The following is a 6,898-nucleotide window of genomic DNA, read 5'->3' on the forward strand; positions in this document are numbered from 1 at the left end:
TGAATGCTGCTGGTGAGTCAAGGATCCGGCCCAGTCACATACTGTACTTTAGTGTTGTTGGGGTGCCATTAGGGGCCACATCTGACCCTGAACTTTATTCAGCACCTGAGTTATTGTAACCTTTGCTAACCGAGTTATCAGTATTGTAACTTGTTAGACCCCCTGCATCTATCATAAGTAGTGCTTTAGTTTCTCTTACTTGCATCAAGTACATTTTAACCATTAGGGTATTCAAAATCCAAACTAAACTCACAGCAACAAGCCAAGAGCTTATCAAGTTACAATGTATTTGCAAGTAAATGCCCATTGCCTTGACACTTTATAGAAATCAAATGTTTACTCGCTTTCTTCCCTGATTAACTCAGAAACTTCTGAAAAAAATGATGTCCAGCCCTTTTTCGTCATCCACGTGTTTACACCACTAGGGCGAGAGCAGAGCAAATCCCCTGGTTTTATATGAAATCACAGTGTTTGTTTTTGTCAGTCCAATAAACCACGGAGAAACGTGATCCGAGATGTACAAAATATCCAGCGTGACTGAACTTCTTGGTATTAGCACATTGTGAGATGGAGGTAAAATAAGAAGCAAGTCAACATCACAAGGATGTCATAAGCAATAGGGAAAGGTTCATTAGAAAGGCATTGTGTTCCTGTAGCATCAACTGAGGAAGAATTTGCAAGCAAACCACCCTCCCCCTCCTCAACTTGCCATCACTCCTCCTTTGATGGTCCCTGTTGTCTGTCACACAGGGTCACTATGGATTCAGGATTGATTTTAATCGGGGTTGTCACTCGATCAATACAAGTTTATTACCCCCAGAAGGAGCACTGGCAATGAAGCTCTGCCCCCTGGGAAGTGTAGTTTCACCAGCCTTCATCATCAAACCTGCTAACACCCCTTAGGGAGCATCTGGTATAGGGAATTGCAGTTTTTATTGTGTGCAGTAAATCTCATTGTTATTCTTCTGGAATGTGATGGTTTGGCTAACATTTGTGTCATGATGGAAAATTGAAAGAAGTGCCACAGCAGCTCTAAATACATTCGCTGAGAGCACATTTGCGGTTTGTCAAATGCAAAGCGATGTGGCCAGAAGTGGATAGACAAAAGAGAAATGAACAGCAGAGGGAGGTCATTTATTTGCGCTCACAGACCCGTCAGCATGATGAAACAGTCGGTTTCTCATCTAATGTCTGGTATTTGCGTGCAGCAGGCATTCTTTTGACAAACAACCAAACGGCGGCGTTTACAGCGCAGCGTGTTATATTAGAGCCATTTAGAGAGACCGCTGGAGCCCACTCCCCACTGCTCCCAGTACACTCTGGTTTTCAGTTGCCCAGGTGACTAGTGCATGGCTGTGATTAATTGCACTTTGTTAATAAGCAATTCATGCAACGTTTCCCTCCTAGAGCAATTTGAGTATACATATCTGTGTGTGCTGGCAGCGGAGGTATATCTGAATGTGCACACATGTGTTTCTGTGCCAAGCTTTTGTGCCTCCATGCCATTGTACATGATCATATTCACTTGGGGGTTAAACAGTTACAAACAAGAGAGGTCTCTCCCCAATATCGTCCTCATTTCTCTCTGTCCCCACCACTAGTATTTGTCCAATGATATATGAGGTGAACCTAATACTGTTCTCACCAACCCAATGTCCTGATTACAAACAATTATTCATTGTTACTTACAGTAATAAAAGGGTAATGGGGCCTCATAAATCTACTAGTTTATACTCCCATTTGCTCCCAGAGGGGTGTTGCCAGTGGGCCCACCGGGGGATGTAAGACTGGGTGAACAGGATGGTCAACGCCAATGTCAAACATCTGACCTGCTTCACTGATTTAAGTACACTTGGTTGTGGCATGAAAAGCATCACATTATTGTTTAGTAAATGGTGATGATAATAAATCTCGGCTGTAATTTATGTTGACGCTTCAAAGGAAAGTAAGTGACAAGTAATAAAACCTTTGAGCTTATCAATAGGTGGATTAAAATGCACGCTTGCCAGGTTCTGAGTGGATGAATTGAGTGATTTTGATTTAGATAAAAGGAGGCCTGTGTGGGATCAGATTATGGAGTATAATGAAGGAGGTAATGTTAAATTATCTGCAGCAAGGTTGATGCTTTCATATTACGTCCAAGTGCTGATGCTGTGGAAACATATGATTAGCACATGTCAGGGGAACACTGTTTGATGTGCAACGTCAGGAAATGAAAAGAGAGAAACAGGGGAGGGAGTTGGGCAAAAGGGACCGTTATCATCTGAGAACTTAGAATGCAGGAGGCCTGTCTCTGCTGATTCAAACTGGAATTAATTGCTACATTTTCTCATCGCATCAACCTATTTGTATTGCCATGCTTTTCTCCCACACGTCAAACACACATGCTTGTGTAAGCTGGATTCCTGTGCTGCCCTGCAACAGAACAGCAGTGTTACCGTGATGCTGCTGCGGTCAGTCACCAAGGACAGCTTGTTGAAATTCCACTCATCTCTTCCCTTTCTCCCTCGCTTTGCATCCATCCTCCTAACCCTGTCCCCTTCCATAGCCAGGGTGAAGTGGCCAGCTTTTGTTAACAGCATTACATAAGTGCCTGAACAGCGGAACGGGTGGGGGAGGGGGTCGAAGGCACACATGCAAAGAAAGGAAGGAGGCCAAGATTCTGCCCAAAAAATGAACTCAGGTCTATATTCCACAGAAAATCCTTTGAAAATCACTTACTATGCTCCTTTGTAAAACAGGGATAAAATGCTTAAGAGACTGCTTGAACAGAACCCCACTTGTCCCCCTCTTCACCAAGTCCACGGACACACAAAGCACACATATTAATGTCATCATTCAACCAATGATTGCCAGGAAGCACTTAGGATTGCACTGACCTCATGTTTATTGTTAGAATGGAAGTAAGGATTATAGAAAACGTATAACAAGGGTATAGATGGAGAAGAAAGAGCATGTGGAGTGTAGATGGTCGCAGGAGAATGGATACTTAAGTAATTTGTGAAGGGAGGTGTATTGAGGGAAAGACCTTTGATGGACTGCATGTCTTGCGCTGGAAGGATGGGTTGAAGTGGAGAGGAGTGGGTGTGGAGCCTGTGCATGGGGGTTAAGTAGGGGTTGATGGGTAAGGAGTGGTAACGGTGAGAGGAGCAAATGCGATAAGTGCACCATTTGATTCAATTCACGTTCCATGCAAAACACGTGTTTCATTCTGCTTCATTTAGCTCACTTCCACTGAAACACACTGAAACATTCTGAACCAGAGAGCACCCGCTTACATGTGCTCACATGAATACCCTCATCGACCCCAGTGGCATAAATATCCATCAATATAATGCAATAGGTTTAAAATGGTTGCACCGATTTCTGTCTGACACCCACAAACACATACTTGAACACACACACACACACACACACAGGCATGCATGCATGCATGCAGAGATATAGCTGCACCTGCTTTTGACTGGCCCATTAACCATGTTGAGGGGGAGGAAAGTCGGGGGCAGTGGAGTGTCTCTTATTCCAACAATCAATCATACATTAGCCAGATAGCATATCCAACTCAGCAAGCTGCCAACCAGACAGGGAAGTCGAGAGGAAATCGCTGCCTAATACCAGGGGCCAGATGCATAAAAGTCTGTGTAAGTTCAGGGGTAGTATCTGTGTGTAAGTGTAAATATGTATTTCAGATCTGCGAAGCTGATTGTACTCCCAGGTCTGTTTTGTAACTCTGAAGCTGTGAAATCATTTGTACACATACAAGTCTGATCTGTGAGCTTTTGTACCTGTCAGTGAAAACAATTGCATCGTCAGTGTCCTTCAACAACATCAGAGCAACTGTGCATATTTAATAATGACATCACCCACGCTGTCATTAATTGTTCACAGATGCCTCTAAACCATTATTAACTGTTATATCTCAGTCCTGCTCATGACAAGATGTCAGAAAAGTAATCAGTAATGATGAGTTAATAGCATTAAGATTCCAACAGGCTCCACAACGTGGTTTGCAACAGCAATGAAATTATAAGAGCATAAACTCATGGAGGTAAAATGATTTTATGTAGAAAACAGCAACAGTCACATAATTTATATTACTGAGCAGTGTCTTCACTGAAACCAAATCATACATTTTTATGAACTTTGCTCATTTATTTACATTGTGACATCAACCCTAAGATAAGATAAGAACTTTATTGATCCTGTAGGAAATTGTTGAAAATGCTGATAGCAGAGGATGGTTTCGATCCATCGACCTCTGGGTTATGGGCCCAGCACGCTTCCGCTGCGCCACTCTGCTGTTGTTCACCCCAGATGGGACTCGAACCCATAATCCCTGGCTTAGGAGGCCAGTGCCTTATCCATTAGGCCACTGCCTTATCCATTAGGCCACTGGGGCTTGACTGTGACTATCTTCGTCTCCTCTTCATTTTTACCTTTGCTCTTATTACTGAAAGAACAGCAATAAGGAGGATGCGCTGAATGAGTATAATGTAATTAGGCAATGTACTCATTTATTTAGACTAAGGTTTGTTTGAATATGTGCACCCTGTTTATGCACTTGAAATTTTTTTTACCCTAAGCAACACTGTGTGCTTTCCCTTTAATAACGGGCAGTGCACCTCATGTGTCTTACAAAATCATCTTGCAGGCACAGCTTCTTTACCTGCATGACATCAAACAATGTCGCTGCCTCCAGTTGCTTTTTTCTTACTGGCTGCAAGCAGAAAATGGAGCAGAGGATTTAGTTTGATCTGCTGCCTTGGTCTGTCACTTCATGGCTCAGCTGGGGTTGGTTGGTTTAGCCACCATTTTAGTGGTTCAGAGTGACATGTCTCAACAGCTCTTACATGGATTGCCATGTAATTTGGCACAGACACTCCTGGTGATGAAGCTTACTGACTTTGGTGGCACAGTGTCCATGCCTCTAGCACCATCGGCAGTAGTGAAAACTCCTGGATTTAGTGCCATGGATTTTTTTTTTTTTTTTTTTTTTTACAGATGCCTGTTGTGATGAGAGAATGAATGTAATGGCTTTGGTGTTCCTGATATTGCATCGAGAGCCACCAGCAGGTTGACATTTTTGGAGTGTAGTAAAATGTCTCAACAGGTATTGAATGGATCGCCATGAAATTTGATACAGTCATGTCTCCCTCGTAATGAATCCTAATAGCTTTGGTAATCCCCTGACCTTTTATGTACCACCATCATCAGGTTGAAATGTCAGTTTGTCCGATATTTTGCTTTGCGCAAAACTACTGGCCTTCCCATCAGCTACAGCTGTAGATCGCGCTTACTGCAAATGTTATGCGAATGCACTAAACTAAGATGGTGAACCTGGTAAACAAAGCTCTGCTTTGCTCCTCATAGCTGTCCTCTTGTGCTGTTTTGCTGCAACTACTGTACATACCTTAAGTTATACAATAAGTTGCTGCAGGCATGACCATAGGGAGGTATGAGATTTTACTTGCATGACATGACAACAGTTATTGAAAATTCATGCCAAGATGAATAATTACCAAAGTAAGCACAACGTATGCTAACAATTCTCTTTTCATTTTGCCGTCATGTACATATCAGCAGAAATCCTGCAGTCAGCACCACAGACAGCAACACATGCTTCACTGGAAAGGATTCATGTTTGCTCTTCTGGTTTTTGACATCTGTAAGTATTAAAAATACACAAAGTCCCTTTTTGTTCAGCGAATAACAAAGTTGCCACTACTGCATCAGCAGCCTTCCACAAGGTTAATAAATACATGATGTGAAGTCATGCAACTGCACTTACTGTCACAAAACAGATGCTTTTATCACATTAACAAATAAACAAAATGTGTATGACAGAGGGAAGCAGGTGAGGCTCCGCTTGTTGTAAAGCAACGTCAGAGAGTTTGTGGCTCTTATGGTAAAACACATGAAAAATTTATACATGTTAACAAGTTCATGAAGTTCAAGACTTGCAACTTTAGAAGTTATTTACAAAGCAGAATGACTCAATTGGTCATGGAATTTTTGACAAATCTAACATCTAACAACACGGTGCATAATAAGGGAATCCTATTTGCATATCATAAATGAAGTTGTGATGCCCAACATGTACAATGTGCACCATGTTGGGATCTTTGACTTTCATTTCAGGGTTTCATTATTTCTACAACAACAGCAGACTGAGGTTTCTTACAGCTGTTGGTGTGGAATTAGCAGCAGTCAGCGTGTTATGGGTCACTGACTCGTAAGTGTGGGCTGTGAATTACCGTCAAACCTGTTCCTGATCGTGAAACTTGATGCCTGCTCCTCCTATGTCTTTTTAAGGCTTTGTGAATAAAAATAAAATGTCAGAACAGGTAAAAGCTGAGCTCAAAACCTGATTGAATCTCAGAAGGGCACTCCCCAAGGATGCCACTTTGCAAGCTTTTATACTTCAAAACATTTTTTATCATGACACCCAAGGCTTCAAGGGCTTGACACACCTGCACTGCTCCACAGGGCTGACTTTGTTAACTTAATACAGGTGTTATTATTTTTTAAAAAAAAAATACTTCCTTTTCTTGCAGTATTTCAGTCCACTAACTAAAAATATCACATACTGTATATCAATGACACTTGTTATTCCAATGGCATAAACCTACCAGTATCTGTTAACTATTGGCTCTTATATAAATTGGTGAATGTACTGTTTATCCCAAATAAAAATTGAGAGATAACGCCAGAATTTCAGAAATATGTTTTTACGCTTGGCTGAAGTGGAATCACACCTTTATAAAATCAACGTCTGAGGTGCAATGGAAACAGAAATAGTGAATAAATGGTGACATACATGACACATTAACTTAAACATCTGCCAAATTTTCCCCTCCACAGAAGAGACTAAAGATAGTGGAAGACAGAAACATCAAAT

The 6,898-nt window shown here is 41.7% G+C and overlaps 1 non-coding gene across 1 annotated transcript; it reads right to left on the minus strand.

Annotated features, from left to right (window-relative positions):
* Positions 1–4,306: 4,306 nt before the first annotated feature.
* On the minus strand, positions 4,307–4,399 carry trnar-ccu. Its single transcript has one exon. It is a non-coding gene; the product is annotated as a tRNA-Arg (tRNA).
* Between the last annotated feature and the right edge of the window lie 2,499 nt (positions 4,400–6,898).

The sequence above is a fragment of the Scatophagus argus genome, chromosome 17 (assembly GCF_020382885.2).
Source record: "Scatophagus argus isolate fScaArg1 chromosome 17, fScaArg1.pri, whole genome shotgun sequence".
NCBI lineage: Eukaryota > Metazoa > Chordata > Actinopteri > Scatophagidae > Scatophagus > Scatophagus argus.